The sequence below is a fragment of the Trichoplusia ni genome, chromosome 2 (genome assembly GCF_003590095.1).
Source record: "Trichoplusia ni isolate ovarian cell line Hi5 chromosome 2, tn1, whole genome shotgun sequence".
Taxonomy (NCBI): domain Eukaryota; kingdom Metazoa; phylum Arthropoda; class Insecta; order Lepidoptera; family Noctuidae; genus Trichoplusia; species Trichoplusia ni.
In genome coordinates this window covers 8,030,801-8,052,865 of record NC_039479.1, presented here as the reverse complement: position 1 = coordinate 8,052,865, position 22,065 = coordinate 8,030,801, and the positions used below count along the sequence as shown (strand labels likewise).

General features: G+C 32.9%; 1 protein-coding gene across 1 annotated transcript in view; it reads right to left on the bottom strand.

Moving 5' to 3' along the window:
- LOC113506195 (sex peptide receptor-like) overlaps positions 1–20,011 on the bottom strand; it is a 34,223-nt gene extending 14,212 nt beyond the window's left edge. The window contains exon 1 of the mRNA XM_026889043.1: positions 19,979–20,011. The gene's annotated coding sequence lies outside the window, so the exon portion shown is untranslated. The remainder of the gene's footprint in view (positions 1–19,978) is intronic.
- Positions 20,012–22,065: the final 2,054 nt, after the last annotated feature.

Here is a 22,065-nt window from a genome sequence, read left to right as displayed (position 1 = left end):
ACTTGTTACTACCGGTTTTCTAGTAAGTTGCTTAATTTAATATTTTGGCAACTCTAAAATGAGGTTCGCTTTTAAAAAATATCGGCATTTTTGTTAAAAATAATAAAAATAAAATGATATTGAACTTTTCTCCCATGTACGGCGTATATTTCAGTGATACATTGCTACATTATTGCGAGATGTGATGGGGTTAGTTTATGTTGGAAATAAATGTCGATACGTGTAAAGCCCCGGAAAATCCCTCTGTAGGTAAATAAGGGTCGCGAAAACTCACAATACGGTTTTTTCTAACATAGTCTCCTCCATATGTCATCGTGTGGTGTGCTCAGTAAATATTCACACAAAATTACAGAATAACGGTTCAATAAACACTGTTTCTGTGATCAAATAAATCAAGGAAACTTCTCACTCTCAAAGCTATAAAACGCGAAGTGTTAACACCACATAAACAGAGCTCTTAAAGCTTAAAGCTGATAAGATAAAATCACAGTTCTTGACTTTACAGTTTGTAAACACATACTTATTAAACCCTCTTTCGATAAACGTTTGATTTAATATTATTTCATACGAAGCCACATTATTGAAATTTTAATTTCCTTAAGTGAATACAGAAATAAATACTCCTACGCTTGCAAGCTTTCTTTAGATTAAATAAATAGAAAGACAACGATACTTTGTATGCCAAGACACTATAAACTCATGAAGTCCCTTGCGAGCAGTTTCCTACATTTTGGTAATGTAAGGGAAATCAGGTCATTTCCACCATAACAACGTTCGGTCTTTTATTTACTCTTCAAATAGATATTTATTTGTGTAAAGGCCCAAATACCACTTGTAAACAAGGAATATTCGCGATAAACTTAGAAACGACTAAAACTTTGATTAAATTAACATAGCGTTTGTTTGTTTTGTGATTTAAACATTATTTTGTTTTGATGATAAAACTGCTTGACTAATGTAGATACATTTGCAAATGGCTTACGTTTAGAATACATTGATTTATTACTCTTAAAACAATCCTCTTTGCAATAACCTTTTTTTTCAGATTTATGCTGTTAGCCGGCCTGCTTTGCCGGGCAATCTATTTCTTCATCTATAAAGTAGGTTTTATGCAAACATACGAAAAGTATACAGTAATATCCCCAAAGGAAATTGATGTTGTTTAATAAGCACCAACCAGCATATTTATGACTGAGGCGTCGGATGAGCTACATAACTAGCTTCTGCCCATTTTATATTACAGCTCAATTCTTGGGAAATATTTTAAGTTGGCTAAAAGTATTGGATTATATTCCTTGATTTATAATATATTATACTAATATGAGTCTTGGGATACATTTATGTGTGACATCAGGAACTTTCTGTAAACTTTTAGGTTTACACTCGACTACCCAGGAATAGGCACAACAAAGCTGATTTTCGTAGGTTTTGTGGCCTTAGAATCATGTTGGAATAAAAAAAAACACTACGAGTGATTGCGGAAGTATTTCAACTTTTTATCTTTTTCTTGACTCCTTTGCCTAGCTGTGGGATACGGTGGATAGTCACATGAAGTGTCAATTTTTTTATAATTTTCGTAGTGTATTGTATTAACATTCGTATATTAATTAATACCTTATATGAAGCTTTCAGTTAAAATGTAAATGAAATAGTTTCAAATATTGTACTAGCCTCTATTTAATAGTCTCAGAAACCATTACTCGATAGAGATGCCTCTTCAAACAATCCCGGAGGCTAAATTGCTATCAATCGAATTCTCTCGAATATGTTGTACCTTAATTAATTACAGTGAAAGCTACTCAGCGTAGTTAAGTTGCTTTATATGTATGTATGTTACTAATAAACGGTACCTTATTTGTATATTTGTGTGTTCTTAGAACTTCATTACGAAATAAGTTTCAAATACGAATTAAAATCGATATTATTTCAAATATAATTGCAATTTACTTAATGAAGCCAGAATCATCTTCAAAAGTTTGTCGAGAGGGCTGTATTGTATATAACCATAATCATAACTACAAAATAATAAAATAATACAAAAAATATAACTTTTATGGTTTAAAAATCTTTCTTAGACACAACTCATTGAAAGAGTAATTTCCTTAACAATGTGTTCTTAAACAATTTTGAAAAGGAGCCCTGAGAACGAAGCTCCTTCGAATTCCGCAAGTATCCCTCGAGCCCTAATTTTAGGTGGATTTAGGTACGTAGTTACGTTAGTTAAGCTTCCGACTACTTCGTGATTAGACGAGATGCCTCCTGAGAATTTACAATGGCTAATCGAAACTAAATTAGATAATATACTTCGTGCAATATGAAATACTTTCGACTATTATTAGAACAGTATGTTCAAATAAACAACCTATAAAGTTCAGTCAGGTATTTGAGTAAAGTCAAGAATAAATGTAAGAAGATCAGCTAAACAACCACTTGAACATCGTTGGAGAGGAAACAAACAGATCGTTTACTTTTCGGCATTAGTTCCGCTACGGGTAGTTCTACGTCCGGCTGAGGTTTCCAATTTTCACAAACTTGCAATTTTAATCAAACATTTAGATAATTAGTTTAATTAACATCCAAAAGCTGTCTAAATAAAGCTGACTAAACAACATGATGAAGGTACTCCAGTACAAATAAAAGTAGAATTACGGAGAGTTAGTTTGTTCTTCACAAGTAGGAGGTAATTAACAATGTGATGTCTATACGTACAGTGAAGGTTGGGAGAGGCCAAAGTTTAATTAATCCGTATTTCACCCTTATCTGTAAGGCCACGTATATGGGCACAATCTGTTGAGACACGCTATACAAACAATTAACTTAGATTGAGCAACCCACAGATGGGCATCTCTACGCTAATAACCTGTAAAATGGCCGAAGGAATAGGTAACGGAAGGCTGCTTATTAAAGAGACAGTCGAACATTCAGTGGGTCGCATAATTTACTCAGAGTTACATAACAGTAACGACTGATGAAGCGTTAAACCTAAATAATATGGTACTAGAGAGGGAACAGTTAGCCGGCCCGCTGCTCTGCGTGGCGTGTTCACGGTACTTTTTTGCGGCCGTATGTTTGCGGCGTAGTTAGCGGAATGCAAATAGCCAAAGACGTGCATTAACTTAGTAATGGCGGCCATCTCTCGACGAAGCTTCGTCGGTAGCGCCTCCTCGAGCGCTGTGCATTTTAATGCGCCATGAATTTTACTACGACGACTTTAATCAGGAATCAACTTTTCTGTGTTTGAGTACTAAGCTGCGGTTAAAGATTTTACCAGCAAGAAACTCTTGTGAAACTTAAAAACTGTAGGAATTTTAACGTTTTAGTACGTACATACCTACCTGTAGAAGAAAAAAAATGTAAAGTCGTCGGATAGAGATAAAAATATTTCCGTTACTGAAGCCGGGAACGAACGGCGGAATCAAAGAATCAACACCAAAAAACTTGTCCAATTCAGAAAAAAAACATCTGAGTTTCAGCACTGGTCTTGTATCATGCAGGCATGTCAACCTTTGCATCATACAACTACATTTTGTACCAAGAGAAAAAATCGTGTTTTTTCATCTTATATAATTAAACCTGAATAAAAACAAACGTATACTTCTTAAAGAATTTCTGCTCAACAAACACAATTAAAATATACCTCAGCAATACAAAATGTACATTAACCAGCAAGAAGAATCCATCAGGCAGGTAGCAGTTACTTAGAGAATGTAAAACACAAAGGCACTACATATTACCTTAATAGACTTTCTTTCTCAGATCTGCAGAAAGTAAATTGAAATGCAAGTTGCTTTAACAGAAACGAACAAAAATATTGCATTTTCATACATTTGTGTTTTGTATAGTTTATCTTCACTAATATTACGAAGGAGTAAAGTTTGTGGGTATCGTGTCGGGGATAGGTAATCTTAGGATCTGCTTAACCGTTTTAGGTAACTCTTTTATTAATAAATAAAAGGGTACCTACAATGACAAAAAAAAACACTCAACGAAGCGGACACGGGCCAGCTAGTCAAAATATAAAACTGTGATTTAATTTAATAAACGAAGGTAATTAAATTTATTATTTTGGTTTTGTAACAGGAACATGATTAACCGCTAATTATTCATTAGGATAAATATATGTCATGCAAGAGCGGCGTTATTGATGCGGTCACAAATAATTTTTGAAGCAAAAAGTTCTCATTTCAATATTACCAATAGTTGAAATATTACTGTAATACACAGGACGATTACACAATACTCGTGCCTTGAAATTTAAAAAATAAAAATAGAAAATAATGTCAAAAATGGAAGAAATAAACACTTCCATTTCCCACAAAGACGTTTCTAATGCAAATACGTAACTTTAGTTGTAACTGAACTTCCTAATGGTTAGTGTTCAACTAAACTTTTAACTATACCGTGGAAATGAGACCTAAACTAAATGAAACGGACATGATGCTAACTGTACTAAGTAATGGACCTAATCTACCCTCCACTGGGCCTCCGGACTTTGTAGACGAGGGCTGGACTAAGAGGTCTCTTAGCAGCGAGTATTTAGTTTTACTGTAGGAGGTTTAGGCTTGCTACTCTGCAGAATATGGAGAATAAACTGACCTTAAGAACTAATTTGTACGTACAATAGATAACTAAAGTCTCTCTTTAAGAGTTTCAACGAAAAAATTGTTTCTTTTCTGGTTTCGTGTACTTCTTTTTATTTATCAAATGGTCAATTTGATTGATTTGATTATTATACACGCAAAAGCACTTTCATAATATTAAGTTATATTAATGATTACCCCCAATAGCTTTTAGATTAAGGTATCAAACTTAAGTGATTGGGTGACAAAGAATAAAAAGTACCACAAAAGTTGTTTTTATATTTCACTGATAATTAGTTAACCAACATACACTTTTAAAACCGAGTTTTAGATTTGTACAGTTGTATCATACTATAAGATAATGGGTGCTCTTTGTGATCATCACACAAAAACAACAAGTTCTAAACCCCCGAAAACCAAAAGTTCTGACTCTACATTATATTATAGTAGGTACACGACAGTTCACTTATCACTTCACGCAAAAAGTACCGCAGCCAAAATTGTTTCAGAGATATGTGGTTGATAAATTAAATCACGTCACAGACAAGGATTCCGATTTCCCTTTTTTACGAGGCTCGGCGAGCCCTTTATTAAACTAGATAGATGTATTGTATACCTAGGCAAACGAAACCTATTTACTATGAATGGTATGAATGTTGTAATGTATTCTTGAAACGTCGAAAACTTAACGCTTAGGTTCTAAATCTATATATATCTACTAATAAAAAATATAAAGCTGAAGAGTTTGTTTGTTTGTTTGAACGCGCTAATCTCAGGAACTACTGGTTCAAATTAAAACTTATTTTTGTGTTCAAAAGATATTGAGGAAGGTTTTAGAGTATAATCAAACAATAACACCATGCTGCAACTAATAGGAGCGAAGATACAATGGAAGATATGGCAAAAACAGGATAAAATTATCATCTTCGAGGGCTTCCGTTCAAAAATACCTAACTTATATCTTCTAACCACGCGGACGAAGTCGGATGCAACAGCTAGTCTAAAATAAATATTAAACATTCACATTCTTATCCTTTGATAAATGCAGCCTTACAAATATAAAGTTCTAAGTATTTTCATATTCAATAACTTAGATTATGAAATAATATACGTTAAACTTTCACTTAGTAAAGTACTTAATTGCTGAAAAAAGTAGAGTTCTGTGTTTCCGTCAATTACTTTCCAGTAACTGAACAATTAAATGCTGTTAAAGCAACATTTTCTTTGTAGATTTTAATATTCATCATTTCTTGGAAACAACCTTGCCTACAGGTAAAACACTGAAGGTATTAGTAGAAGTATTGTTTTCATGAAAATGAAGAGAACCCATTGTTTTTCTTTCGAGATTATTAAAGCACCTTATGGGCTTCATAAGAACCTTTAGACTAATAACTAGTTTACAATGCTTTCATTTTCAGATTATTGATTTACGTCTATGAAGAAAGTCCTAGCAATTAGTGTGTCGAGGGCAGCGCAAATGGATGCCCATCACTATCCCTAGCACATCACATTTTATTCACGTAAGATTCAGTTAGAAACGGGACTTAATACAGAAAACGTTTTAACGAAATTATCGGTCCAAGTAATCCATAGCCACAAGGTAACAGTACACTACAGAAGTTCTAAGTTTTACTTATTAAGTTCATTTAATACTTCGAAAAATATTTGTTTAGATATTTATTTACCTTTTAATCTTGTGAATGCTCTAACCAACAAAGAACGCCTTTTATCAAATAGATGGAAAGGTTCAGTGATCAATAGCCGACTATCGGTCTTGACTCGAAAAGTATGTGTGATGAAGTTTAATTAAAGTGTGCTGAACGCTAGAGGCCTTTGCAGGAAATCAACTCGGCATACCGAACTAATTTATACGACCCTCTGCTCTTAAAGTGCATAGTTAACTATAAATTAATTATTTTAATTAAATGTTAAAAATATTTGCCCCATACAAAGGGCATACAGCATACTCGGTGCATTTCAGGAAAAAATGCTTACCCGTTGTTTAAAACTTTATTAAAAACTCTATGCTATGCGCTAACAGTTTTTATAACATACCGTGAAAACTGTTTGTAAAAACTCGAATGCGTTTGAAGATTTTTTTTTCAGAAAAAAAAATTGGTTACCCCAGATTATAATATTTTAATGGATAAATGAGTATTTTTAAATTAGAGTGGGTTGTGTACGTAATTATTTCCTAAAATACCTCATAATAAAATAAGTAACTAATGCAAATAAATAACGATAAGAAATCACTACTGCAGATAGTGAACATTGGTTTTATGATTACGTTTACTATTCTCGGTGACTCGTATTAGGTACTAGCTGTTGCCCGCGACTTCGTCCCCGTGGGTAGAATATATAAGTTATGATTTATACCGGCCATGTTTTTTTCCACATTTTCCTAAGTATCTTCGCACCTATTAGTCGCAGCGTGATGGTTTATAGCCTAAAGCCTTCCTCGATAAATGGTCTATTCAACACAAAAAGAACAAATTTTTCAATTCGGACCAGTAGTTTCTGAGATTAGCGCGTTCAAACAAACAAACAAACAAACAAACTCTTCAGCTTTATCTATTAAGTATAGATTTCATTTCGGTTTTCACAGTTTCCACGGTTCAGACAACATACAGGGATTTGACTCGATTCGATTCGGAATAAACTGGACTGCGCTTGATCAAATTAATTGCTTTGACACGTTCCATGTTTTCTATAGAAAAAACAAAATGGAAAGTTGATAAACGTGGACAAAAGTTTGCATTTTATTTTATCTAAAAACGAAATTGAAAAAAGTGCATCTTCTTTTTCCGCGTTTTTCCTACGTTTTTATACACTCACTTCTCTTGTTTGTCGTTCCGTTTGAATTTTATAACTCAATTTTGAGGCACTTCCCCGTAAGATAGCAGTATTCACGGTAGCTTCAAACCCGATGAAGGATTGAAGATGAAGAATTACAACTTTAAAAAGGGCAATACCAATTTTGATAAAATTTGAATCAAAAATTCGTGGGTATTTAGATTTTTTAAATCTATTATTTTACGCGTTTTAGTTTTCTCTTTAGCTGTACACAACTACATCCATAGAGTGCTCCACCATAAAGTGGAATACGTAAAGAGAGTTAGGTCTTAACGGAGACTCAAAATTATACGTCGTTTTAGTATTCAAGTGACAAATATGCTACAAATGATTAATGTAATTTTAATCACATCAATCAAACGTACCTGCTCTAAAATGGCATATTAAATTTGTATATTTGACCCAGACTGTTAATTTACATTGGTGAAATTCCTTGGAATTAATTAGTTTATTAATAATTAAAATGAAGCTTATTTACAAGGTGAGTACAGTAAAGACAATAAATATGTATTTATATCTTGGAGAAGAACATGAGTATCGTATTAAATAGTATCTTATACGTAATAAATAGGATCCACCTTCGACATTTAATATGCGTATCGATATTGACGTATTGTAAATTGTTTAGTTAAGTATAGATGGGCGTTTTAAGGAAATTTCCATAGAGATATTGCCACTAGGAAAAAACGTTAATGAGTTTAGAGAATCAAGGGCTATCCTGTCCCCTCCACTGGATATATAATATGTATGTATATTACAATTATTAATGTACTTATAAATATAATGTAATAAAAATCTATAGAAGTAATTCTACCTTTGAAATGGATAATGCCAGTCAAAAACAATTTTCCGAAGTACGTTAAGTCTTACGTTAGAAAGTTCCATCCAATTTCGTAAATCTTCATTTTAAATATTTTTGAAAACATGAAAGTGGGCAGACAGATTGATATAAATATTACTTTAAACAATATTTCTTACAATTGGTAACCTTCACTTGAAGATTATTGTATTCTCTTTTATTCAAAGGCAAAATTAAAATTAGGAATTATATTGGGCTTATCATTCTTCTTACAAGTATTCTTACTTTTTATTAGCTACTAGTTGTTGCCCATGACTCCGTCTGCGTTTACTTCAGTTTACAGAGTTCGATGGTCCCCGTTTCCATGAAAATACATCCCCTTAGTGATCTTATAGCTTTTACACGCCTTTTCAATTTTCCCTCGGGAACTATTTCAAAAATCGTGATAAAAGGTAGCCTATGTTCTTTTCCATGTCAATGGCTATATGCATGCCAAATTTCATCCAAATCCGTTCAGCCGTTTTAACGTGATTGAGCAACAAACATCCAAACATCCACACTTTCACATTTATAATATTATAGGAAGGACTTAATAGGTGAAAGTTCATCATTATACTCTGCTTTTGGCATTATACCGGATGCCTTTTCTCTTTCCGTAGAATTCTTTTCGATACCATACTAGTCGTGTTTAAAGCCGGATTTTTTTTAAGTCCTCGACTTATTTTGGGACCGAATCGACTAACACTTCACTAGTCATGCTTATTTCTCCATTTTTTCCTCCTGACCTAAGACCCATCATCCGACTATCTGTCCTATCGAAGTCCATTTCTTACTTTTTACTATAGTACGATTCGATTACAATTCACTGACTTATACCTTAAAATTTTGTCTCTCGCCGCATCTAAAAACAAAAAAGTAATAATATAAATATACTCTTTTTATGTTTTAACACAAATATAAAGAGAATTGGAGCCTGAAACACTTAAGTGTCACCCAAGGGACCTGGATTATTTTTATTAACTTGGAAGTTCCCAAGAAATTAAGAAAAGTTACGTTACGCCCTGAATAAATACTTTTTACGAATCCGTTTGTATAACTGTCAAACGTCTTCATTACATCAATGAAGACTTAATACTTAAATAGTTATATAGTAAAGTAAGTATCTTAGGTAAGTTGTCCTGTCCATCCATTGACGTGGTATTTCAATTAGGTACATGAAACTGGGTTCTCTTGTAAGTAGCTTAGTGCCAGGCTGTGGTGGCACACGGTAACAAGGCTACCGCACTCAGTATGTGCGGTCTAATTTTGCACCTCCCTGTACCGTGTGTAGCCGAAAGTGGTGGTGTGGTTACCCTCACAATCGCCCAACATTAACTGAGGTCCAAGACCGACAAATACTTGTTCTCATGGTCTACACGTAGTATTCAAAATATGTTTTTAATATTACCTGTACATATAACGATTGATTTTATCGAATTTTGGTTGCAGCTATACTTTATACACGGTGATTTTTTAGTCGTCTTACAAAAGAAGCCCAGTTCATGTATCCGACGTAAAATACCCCTAGGCGCGATTTTTTTTTTAATCATCAACTAAGATAATAAGTACGAAGCAAAATTAAACAAGAGAAATCTGACATATACTCTTAAAAATGATAAAAACGCCGCAGCCCGCGCCCCTCACCATTGTTACAAGGCTTGGACCGCACTCGCAACAGAGCTGTGTTTCTAAAAAACTACGAATTGCATCATAATATTGAATAAAAATTGCATTTTAAATTTATTCAAATCTCATAAATACTTATTTTTTTATCATGAACGTGTTCTAGTCATTGGATAGATGAACTGGGCTGCTTTTGTAAGACGACTAAAAAATCACGGTGTATATACTAGGTAAATAAATATAATTTCATGAATATAGTCTGCCTTTTACCTAACGGTTTCAACAAACCCTGCATTAAATACACATATTTTCAAAAGATTTAATTATACCTAATTATTATTACACTCAAACCCCAATGGAATTTGTATTTCCAAGGAAATTCAATAGAAAATTAAATTCCTAATTAACACATGCAAAACTCATGAGTGTAGACAAATAGGGACTAATTAGCTGAGGTTGTTTCACGGTTAGTATTCATAATGTAGAGGTACGCATGAAATAATAATATTTTCATACCTAATACCTATATTATTACGCGAGTACAAATACTATATATCTTTGAGATGGGTAGAAATCAACTAGAATGATATAAATGACGATACAATTGAGGCGTGATTCTGTTCATTGTTCTGAAGTAAATTATCGTGGGTACATTTTTATGACCTTTTGTATTCAATGAACAGATCTATAACTATCCGGTTTGAAGAGTTTATTTAGAAGATTATAAAAAAATGTTTATTGTTTCTCTCAGAGATGGATTTATTGATACGTAGATAATTTTAGGTAATCAAAACTTTTCGTTCCAACGGTAACAAAAAATTGTTTAGGTTATGTTATTTTTTTATTACTGTTCTCGACCTTTGAAGGTTGATCAGACGCTTTAAAACCCTAAAGAATCAAATACTTGTGTTTATTGTTATTATTGCTTAGCACATTATTATGACTTGGCTGCAAAAAACCTCTCTCAAACTTTATCTTGTAGTTCATGGCCGAAATGTATTAAATGCAAAATATTTTTACCCAAAATTCGTTTTTATCTCCTAAAGCTGATGTCCGGTCGGGTATTTAGGGTCGAAATACAATCGCAGGGTAAACCTTAGAATATTGAAAGAATAAACATAGATAAATAATCTCGGACCTATAAAACCTTTGTAAATGTTATGGATGATTAGAAATCCGTCTGTTTGGGTCCGAATATAATTCTGTTAAGTGATACGGGTGTGCGTGTATCGAATTTAAGCTTTTTCTCTTAAAGATACATACATATTTAGAACCTAAGGATTTCGCCTTTAGGTATAGAAAACATACTTCTATTTCCCACTACGAAAGATCGAAAACAAAATTTGGTTGCAGTTTTCAGCACACAAAAATCTGTTATTTATCTTTACCTTTTTAACAACTCTCTAGGTACTTCGTTCCTCTCTCTCTCTCTACCTGATATAGTTTCGCTCAATAAAATATAACATCTGCACTTTAATTAAAGCCTTGGACAAAGGCCAAATACTACTACTAGTGGTTTTAAGTTGGGCTTTTTGTGACACTTAAGCCGCATGCATGACTTGTCGCCAGAATTGCACAAATTGGTGCCACGAAATACACTAGTGCCTATACTACAAGAGATTTAGTCTGTTGCTTATCTGTTACTGTGTGATTTCTTGTTCAGCCTACGAGGACACATTTTTTCCCCTGTGTTGCACTAATCCGGGTTGTCGTTTACCATTTTCATCCAAATCATATTTTATCAAAATGTACTAAACTGTTTGATAATTAAGGTAAAACAACATAATGTGAACTTTACTGACTGTAGCTACATAAGAATTTCAACTTACATAGGAACTATGGAAGCCAATTAAAGTACCTCTATTCTGCCCTACATTTGACACTTTCAAGGTCCGAGTGTAAACAAGTTAAATCGATCGTGGCCAATTCGTTCGTTTAGTTTAAAATAGTTATACGAATAAGTTTCAAGGTACGTTACATGTTTGCATGGCCTTTTACGCGAATGTTTATTTAAATAATAAATTTTAGATAACATCGAATAACAGAGATTTTTAGGACAACGATTATTCCGACTGTTTTAGCGGATTATCCACACACACGCATGCACAGACACATGCACACACCCACACACACATTTCTAGTTTAAATACCATTTCAACCAATTTCAGCATTCTAACGTTGATTCAGCTGTTGCACTAATGCACACATACATATGTATGAGCTATATAAAAGTAGGCTCAGGTGCACGAGTGCGTCCATCTTTACTGAAAGCCCGCAGTTAGTTCCATTTCCATTCTATTTTCCGTTTGAAAGCCTCGACTGACAGATTTGCGTTCCAGACTCAGCGCTCATATCCATCATGGCTAACTATTCACAAAAATTATTCTGTATTAAAGAACTTACTAGGTATATATGCTTACTTAAATATAATAAAGAATATAATTTTTATTAAAAAAAAGTCGTAAATCGTATCACAACCAATCTAAAAATAACTTAAAAAAAAACACGGAATTTTGTTCAAGAAATAAAAGTAGCCATATGATTTCTTCCTTTACTATCAAACTACACATAAGCATCGGCTTTATCCAATTTGTATATACTAAGAAAGTTCCCGTCATAGACACGCGTATGAGAACTTCGATACGACTAGTAAAGTACATAAGTACATGATCCTATCGGACTGAAGTCCTTTAATGTATTCCAATCACGTGCCACAACCTGCAGACGAACAGAACGACAAGTTTCACACTAACACAGCAAACAGGAATATCTCGAATATTTTCGTATCCAGGGGCTTAACCCTTCTCTCAAAAGCATCAAAATCTTAGTCTAAAACATCTTCAAATGCCACTTTAATTGTACAAGTTTAAGGTACTATTTACATTAAGTGCACTAACTGTATAAGTTGCTGTAATTTCTTTAAGTTTCACACTTACATGTTTAGTGTTTACTGATCTAAAATCTATCCATAGTCTGTCAAACATCTACCTTGCTGTGACCATTTTCATACAGTTCATAGTTATTCAGCTCACCCAATTCGCTTTGTTCTACTTTTTACTGTAACAAAATCAACGAGAGATAATTGTTAACATCGTCGCGAACAAACAACATTAACATATTTTCTCTTTGCTGTAAAAATCTGTATAGCTATGTGGCTATGTCTATATAAAATCCTGTTTACCCGAGGACCCTCTGAAATATGAAGTTGCGAGGTTGAAAGCGTTCTCAAAACATTTTTACTTTATAATGATATTAGCTTACAAACAAATTTCTCGAAAAGAGATTTTCGGTGCACATTTAAGAATCTGATTAAGCTATGTGAATTATTCTTCGAGAAAAATCATGATTTTATGAATACTTTTTACATTTTGATTTATGACTGCATAATAAAGTTTTTTGGTACAAATATTTTAAGCCGTATTTTTTTAAATTTGGTAATACTTTTAAGTAGCGTGTAAAATAAATTAAGTAGAAATCAGAGATTTAGAGAACCTGTGTTTTGAGAGTAGTGGTATCAGTCAATAGACATTTCCTTTTTCTTATCATGATTTCAATCATCTGTATAAAATTACGTAAGCGGCTTTTTTTATAATATTACATACTTCATTATGTAAGAACTGCAAAAAATAAAGTAATTTCTTTGATAAATGCAAAACCTGACACATCCATTTAAACTTAATTCCCACGATTAGGATTATTATCATTGAACAAGAATAATGCAAAGTACTTAGCTATAATTTATGAAGCTCATTATGATACATCTTGATTGAAATAGAAACCAAAAAGAAAAACAGATATGAAACGAATAACGTCGAGAGATAAAATGTTTTTTTTTTTAAATAGTTGATCAATCAGTTCTAAAGTATTTATATGTACCTAATTTTGTCTGGTATCGAAGCTGAAAGATGTTTCAGAAGCTGCCTAAAATAGCCCGAACTAGTAAAAAACATTTAAAACATCTTTGAAAACTTTTGAACTTATAAAATGTGAGCATGTCTACGATACTACAAAAAACATGTGTGTTTTTTTTTTGGATGTCACGATACAGAAGTACACAATTATTCTTATTTAGGTCAAAGAAAATATGTCGAAACATAATACTGTAAAACATTTACTCTACAAACTTTTATAAATATCATTTCCATTAAATTAATTAAATCATTTTAACAAAGAACCGCCAAAGTCACCACAGAGGAATGTCTACTATTTTTATAATCTCATCATGTCTACGTAAAACATCACAGCTTCGTAATTTATTGAATTTCCCGAAAACTGTGAAGGCAACTGAAACTCTATTAATCTTAATAAGTGTTGATAGTGAAAAACAATACCTATTTAATTTAAGAGTAAAAATGTCTGAGGTTTCTCGATTTCTTCATAGAACCTTCTTCTTATTATTAATAGATAACATTATTATTTTTAATCGGCCTTTTCTGTCTCTTCTTTTCTTATAATTTCGAATCTAAGCATGCCCTAGATTATAAAATTAAATCGGTTAAAGATTTTTTAAGTATTTTGTAGTTTAAACTATATATACGAGTGAAATTTGACAAAACATGATGTGGAATATCATACCATACACCAGTTTGGGAGCCAAACTTTACTCCATACTACGAACTAAAATATCTTAGAATAACAAGTTTATACAAGGCCTCCACTTCAAAGTAAATACTTAAATAATGGGGAATACGACCCACGCTGTCTCGAAAACTTTTTGCACATAAACATAAATGATCTCGTTACGCTTTCTCCATTCATTTAATGGTCGTTTGAGTCCGAGCCTGTAACTTCAGGAGGCTTACAAGTTTCTATAAATACAGGTTTAATATAAACTTAGAACAGCAAACTAAATTATAAACAATGAAGCCTCTATACTTTAATTATTTTTTAATGTTTCTACACCTTCAGTACCTTATTACTGAGCAGGCTTATGTTATTTATGTTGTATTAAACGGGTTGTATATTTTAATTGAATATTTGCCTGAAACAACATCTTACGCAATCCTGGGTGATTCGGTAAATTGTTTGCGAAACCATAAATAAAACAAATTTTAATGGAAACGTAGATTTGCTGCTGCGGTGAATATCTTGGAAATGAAAAGTACATAAAACTTGTTATTTTATTAGAAACACTTTGATATATATTTTTATAGTAACTATCGTGAAAATTATTGATATATTAAATGATTCAAGGGTTTACTGACACGTTTGTATCGGGATTGCCCAAATAGTGTAGGACCCAACCGGAGTCCTTAATCAATCGGCAGCTGCCGCGTCAGCTCATGATTAAGTACTCCGGTTGGGTCCGAATGAATTCTGGGCAACTCACGACCGGTATGTTAGTCAGAACTACTAACCACTCGAGCACATGTTTAAATTTTGAGATTGAGACACATGTAAAAATTGTGAAGATTTAGAAAAAGGGCCCCTTTTAATAGGCTGCAGACATTAACAGAAGCAATAATAGCATACAAAAGATTAATTTTGTAAGTATTGCAGGCATCATATTTTTTTTAATCAAGTCTCGTTTAGAAACAGATAATAGTCGAACATTTTAACAATAACTCCAAGTCAGTTTGCTCTAATTCTTACACAATGCTGAATCATCCAGAAAAGCTTCATGAATAGATACAATACGTAAAGAATTCTACTCTATTGTTCACTTGTGCATGATAATATCTGACTTATTTTAATAATCTTTTAACAACGCTGAAATTCTTTTTAAATTCCAGAGTAATTAAGTTAGTGAACTTATGAAAATATGATCAAACAACTTCTTTGGATCGAGTTTTAATTGGCGTCAATTATAAATTACACATGTTCTAACTTCTTTGCTCAAAGAGAATATTATTATTATTCAAAGTCGAATGTCGTGACTTTTAACGAACTTAAATAATTTATTAGATTTATGTGAGTGATGGCGTAGAAATAAGTTTTCGGCGTTTTTTGTTATCCCAGTGTCGTCCACTGGTCCCGCATATTGAACTTTTTATTATGTTGGTGCGTGTTCCGTTTGATCGATTTTTTACGGAATACAAAGGATGAGTTTTAAATTACTTTTAAGTTGACACTGAACAAGTTGCAAGCGAATAATAGAATGCAATATAATAGTAACACCTAACAAAAAGTCTATAAAATGTTAAAAAAGAGAAAATGATTAGATATATTTATCCGGGAAATAAATTAGATTCCCTAATATTGAAACGTATTTTTTTCAAACGACTCCCACATAATACTTCTTAATCCTTTTGTCGAGCAGAAACATTCAAGTCACATGCACAAAGACGCCCACTTAATCTTAACAGTACCTATGTCACAAGTTTAATCAAATCGGTTCATTTCTAATGGTATAATCTTAATTAAGCGTTTGCAGCTTACAGTTACTACTATAAAAACTACGTACAATCAGTTGCCAATAATGATAGCCAAGTTAAATACGTAAGTAAAAACTAAGTTAACATTAAAATACACCCACAACACTAGTTTAATCCCACGGCTTTACCCTCGTAATTAAGGATCCTGATGCTTATCGGAATAGGAATAAGCCAAAGTGCTAGCCTTGGCAATAAAGTATGTGTGCCAAATTCCCCTTCTACTATTCTGGCGTTACCGAGTAACAAACATTCATTCATCCATCCATAACTCCGTCCATCCATCTAAACTCGCATTTTTACATTAGCTCAGATAAACAACACAAGAGCGAGTATTTTTAAATACGTTTTTAGGGTTCTATACGCGAAAGGTAAACCTGGAACAATATTACTAAAGCACGAGTGTTTGTACATCCGTCTTTCCGTCTGTCCGTTTGTCTGTCAGGCTAAACCTTAAAACCGATAACTAGGCAACTGACATTTTTACAGGAGATTAGTTCTGTTGCTGTTATAACAACAAATACTAAAAATAAAACTCGTAGTTAGGCAGCGGTTTATAGCCATACTTAAATTTAATGGCTAACCAATTTCCTTTGATAATTTGTTTTTCTTTATCCTATTTGCACGAAACCTTCAGTGCCGCAAATCCGGCTCTCACTTGACCGATTTTTAATACGTTCGTTCGATATAGTTTAATCCGAAATGTATCATGAGTCAAATCAAACAGCATTAGTCGCTTGAGTGCACTTTAGTAAGACGTATCTGATTAATGTTTGCTCTGTGTACACTGTCTGAAATGATTTATCAGGAAAACTGCTATAGATTATGTGCAACATTAGACCATGTTTTGCAGAAAATCAAAAAAATACTTGTAGGTTGACTTGACTGGTGTATGACAAAATGCTAGCAAATGCTTTACGAAAAAATAAATTAAATAAAAATGGCGCACAGATAGGTACTATGCTTTACTCGAACAAGTTACTTTTATTAGGTTTAACAGAATCTTTTAGCCCTACCTTAACCACCTAACACTTGTTTGAGAAAAGTGCTTTTTGAGCGTAATGTCTAAGCGTGAAATGTGAAGGAGTCCTGTAAAGAGGGTTGGTACATAAAATCCTTATTAAATAATAACCTCCAAAAACTCCTTTAGGTAAGGAGAGTACAGTTTGTTAACAAAAAAAATGGCTTCGCTTGCAGCCAATCTAGTGGACAAAACTACTATAGGGGGTTGAATCACAATTGCGAGGTATAAATTCTACCTACTGAACAATTTTAGAATAGGATAACATAATTACCATACCCAGTTAGGTAGGTAGGAAAACATACACAGATTATAAATATCACAAAGACTTGGGGTCTACCACCAGGTCATGAAGTTGTTGCGGGTGTGAAAGAGAGAAAGCTTTTTCGCAACCATATTAATATTACTAAAAGACGGAAGGTCCTCTGATCATGTCAAAGCTTTTTTATACACAAGTTGGTTGAGTGGGTTACACGGTTTAAAAGCTTCTCTTTGACTTTCATAACTTTGAAGAACACAAAAGCAAACAAGTCTGTTAAGTTTTTCTTAAAAATAAAACATTTATTTTTAGTATTTACTTACCTAACAATTTTTGTACCTATGTACTTATTTTATTCTGCTATATTTCATTTCTGTGAAAGGACCTTGAGTAAATAAGTTTTAAATCAAATACTACTCTGGCTTTACCAGTCAAGTGAATGGTTTTTAGTTAATGTTTTTAAGTTGGCATAACATAGTAGTTTTGTTATTTAATTGATCATTATTAATTATGATCTTTATTCTCCGATTCTTGTTTTATTAAGCTTCTGTCAATATTTTTAATTCATTTCTCTTTTCGTGGGTCAGCAAGACATTTTTTTTTAGGAACGAAGCGTTTCGTATATGCGGTCGTGCACATGAAATGTAAAACAAACTAAAGTTAAAACTCATGCTAATAAGATAAATAAAAATGTAGTCTACAAGTTCACAAGAAGTTTTCCGTCGTCCGCGACACGAATGCAAAAAAACGCACCCATGAGAAATGCCGAGTCTTGACAAAGTGTTTTTATTAAAAGGAAAGAGTAATAACAAAGTATAATAATTTAACTTCAGTGTTTGCGTTCTGTTACAAATATGTTTGTCTCGACGCGTCGCCTTTTACCTGCACCGCTTCTTACTACTTAGAAAGTCTGATAAATATGATCGAGATATTAATTATCTTGAATAAATTGAATTTATAAAAGTAACTGATACTCAGGAAAAAATGTACTTTTAATACGTTGAATAAAAATTCGGTTGTTTCGGTTTATTACACAACTTTGTGTAGTCATATCAGGAAGGATTTTTTCAATATTTATGAATTAGAAATGCCATTTCAAGTATCCACTCTATTTGAATAAAGAATCTTTTCGTTTGTTCAAAAAGAAATAAGCGCCCTTTTTTATAAAATTCGAATCGAACAGATTAAAAAAATATATATTCTGAACTACATACATATAATGCGGTCAATTGTTTTACTGCCTTTAATAGAAGGCTACGCTGGTATTATTATGGATTATGACAGGACTGCAACCCTCCATTGAATATAATAATACTGCATCAACATAGGTAGGTAGGTTCAAAGACAAAGAAAAAGCTGTTCCTGCAATCTGTAATTACTTCGCTATCAATAACCTGCTTCTGAGAAATTACTGAACAGTTTGCTCGTTTTTAATTATAAATGCAGTAACAAGGACGTTAAGAAAGTATGTGACATTAGTCAATTTGGAAAACCCCCCTAGTATTATGGTATAGTTGTACATAAATCTCCTCTTTTCTAACACATACTTGAGAAAAGTATGGGATCAGTGGTGCTTAAATCCTTAATCGAGTCTTTCGGCCTTGAATGATGAACTCGTCGAATATTAGCCAAGATTAGGAAGGCTTTTACGGTCTCTTTCCGGTTTAAACCCGCGTCCGTGCCGTTTGACCATCATGTTATGTTCCATTAAACATCCATTCCCCAAATGAGTTGGTGAAGAGGCATTTAAGCCTTAATGGAGACAACTCTAAGAATTTTGCTACGGATTGTGCATTAGTGTAAAAATTGAAAGACAATTGAAATTAAATAAGGATTTAAATAGCTACTTAGCGAAACAACGTCATATACTAAAGATCTAAGTAATGATCTCATTATATTGTGGCAGGTATTCAATATAACCTATTTAAAAGGGTTTTCCCGGGAAATACGGGAAGAGGTAGACAGTGAAGCACCTTAAGAGTCCCTCGGAGGGCCATTACAATTCTCTTATAATAAGGCAAACGTACCTTCACGTTATCCTAATATGATACTTCAATTCAATACATCCAATGTAATGCCATTGCCATTTTTTTTAAGTGATGAATTTGACCTCATATATATTAAAAAATGTAAGGCAAAATTTAGAACTTCATCAAATGAAGTTCTAAATTTTGCCAACAAAAATCATATTAGAAACAAAATATGATGCATTCTATTCTTATTAAGTCTTGATATAGTTGGCTAGGTAAATTAACAAGAGTTTATTTTTCAGTATCTCGCTGTAATTCTCGTATTTAATAATTACTTATTTAACAAATAAACAAAAATCTTCCAGAAAAATCTATGTGTTTGTGTAATATTTAGTTTAGAAAAGTACCAACATGTTACGAACAAAAATTAAATGTCAACTGATATTACAACCAAAATACTTACTTGTTATTCTCCAATTGTTTTTTAAGCATCACTAAACTGTACTATCATCATCACAATTATAAAAACATTACAGGTAACTTTGAAATAACTTCATACTTTAATGTTTGTTTGTGTAATATATTTTGAACGTTAATAGAATCACTGGGATAACTATTGGGGATTGAAAATCATTCATGATAACTTTTTCCGGCGGGTTTAAATCGTGTGTGCTTAGCGGGAAGCGGGAGTGCGTCGTCGTGCGCGTGCTACTGCCCGCCCGGTCTCATACTGACTGACGAGACTGGAAAAGCGATGGAGCCGCCGCGCTTACCCATACAATTTTGTATGCGACCCGCCCTCGCAAATCGCTCGTATTGTCTTACATCCCCAAGTTAACTGTCTTAACTAACTTTATTTCAAATTTTAGAAGACAAATACCTAAATAATTACTTCGTTATCAACACTTCCTGAACGTCTCTACAAAGCTGAAGGAATGTGAAAATTAATTTAATGAGCAATTTCTCGCTTTAAAGAGTTTCAGATGTTATTTGTTAAACAGAGACTGTACTAGTTACAACAATTAATTATTAAAATGATTTAACAATATTATTTAATAGACAAAGAATTAGTTGTAGTGCGAGATTTTTTTTAAGAAAAAGAACAAAAGCATTTATGTAAAAAAGAAGGTTTCACAATTTTATTAAATTTAACCTTTAAATAAATTAAACAATTCATTAACCATTGTATCAGTTCCTTATTTGCTCAAAATTAAAGCTCTAATGCCAATCAGTGCACTATACACTTACGGATACACATCAAAAACACTGGCACACAAAGTGTATATACTGTGGGTACACAGTGACTTGTGCACCTTCGTTAAGTTGCAAGCCGGTTGTTGACCTGTCTAGCCTATCTAGTGCCCGGGTTTATCCACATGTCCGGGGCTGTAAAACGTGAAATATACACCTTAATATCCGCTGGCCACTCGCCGGTCGATACTAAACCTTACAAGAATGTAGACCGCCTGCACGACGGTAACACTTAATTGAAATAAATAACGTGAAGTGGGTAGTGGCAATGCAGTTTTTTTTCTTTTTTATTTTAATAGGAGTATTAAATTATTTTTGGGAGAAAATATAATTATACGTATGGTATGCCTACAGTCCAAAGTAGTGCTGACTTAGGTAATGAAATCCAATTTTATAGAAAAAGATAATTTTGGTTTACATTTATAAAATTCTGCCGCGACGTTTGGGAAAACTGATAAAAGTTATTGTGTTTAAAACATTATTCAAAAACAAAACTTTTCGTAGAAAAGAAGATTACTTGCATTATATGATAATAAATAATACATATAAGATAAGAATATCAAAAGTAACAAAAAGATCGCCTTTCTATTTGAACATGCACTTAAAGTAGATATAAAAAAGCTGCAATTCAATACTTGATTTGTCAGCGATTCTTCAAAGAAAGTTCATCGTATTGAGCAGTCAATCACCCTGTACACGGCTTGTTTTTCCAAGCATTAGCCACAGGATTAGCTTCTCTTTATGTAGTTATTTTTGTACATTTTCATAAAAGAAACCCCTAAATAACATTAGACCAGGTTTTATGTTTTCGTCTCGCCTCTCGGCAGCAAAGAGATTTTTGTTTACTTAGATTTATTTCTAATCCCTTTAGTTTACATAACGTTACTGTATGATATACAAAAAATAGTACCTAGCCTTATCTCTTTATAACATCGTATTAAATAGATCACTCAGTTCTTTGTGTTGCAAGGTAAATAATCATATCTATACTTTAGAAATACCGTAAGGCCACCACACGATAACTTACCATATTTCAAACTCTGCACATAAGTAACAACTAGGTTAAATTAAAGAAAGTACAACAAGTTACTCTAAATATTCTTAGCGAAAATCACGTAAACGGCGTTGAAAGTTAAGCAATTAGCGGTACCTAAGTATTCAGAAGATTTGTTAACAGGTAGCCTGCTATAAGGTTACGCACCCTGAAACTTCAAAGCTGTATCAATCAATACTACTTAATTTTGCCAGGTAAAGGAAGGTTAGTCTTCCTCATAATAAACTATAATTGCGATCATAAAT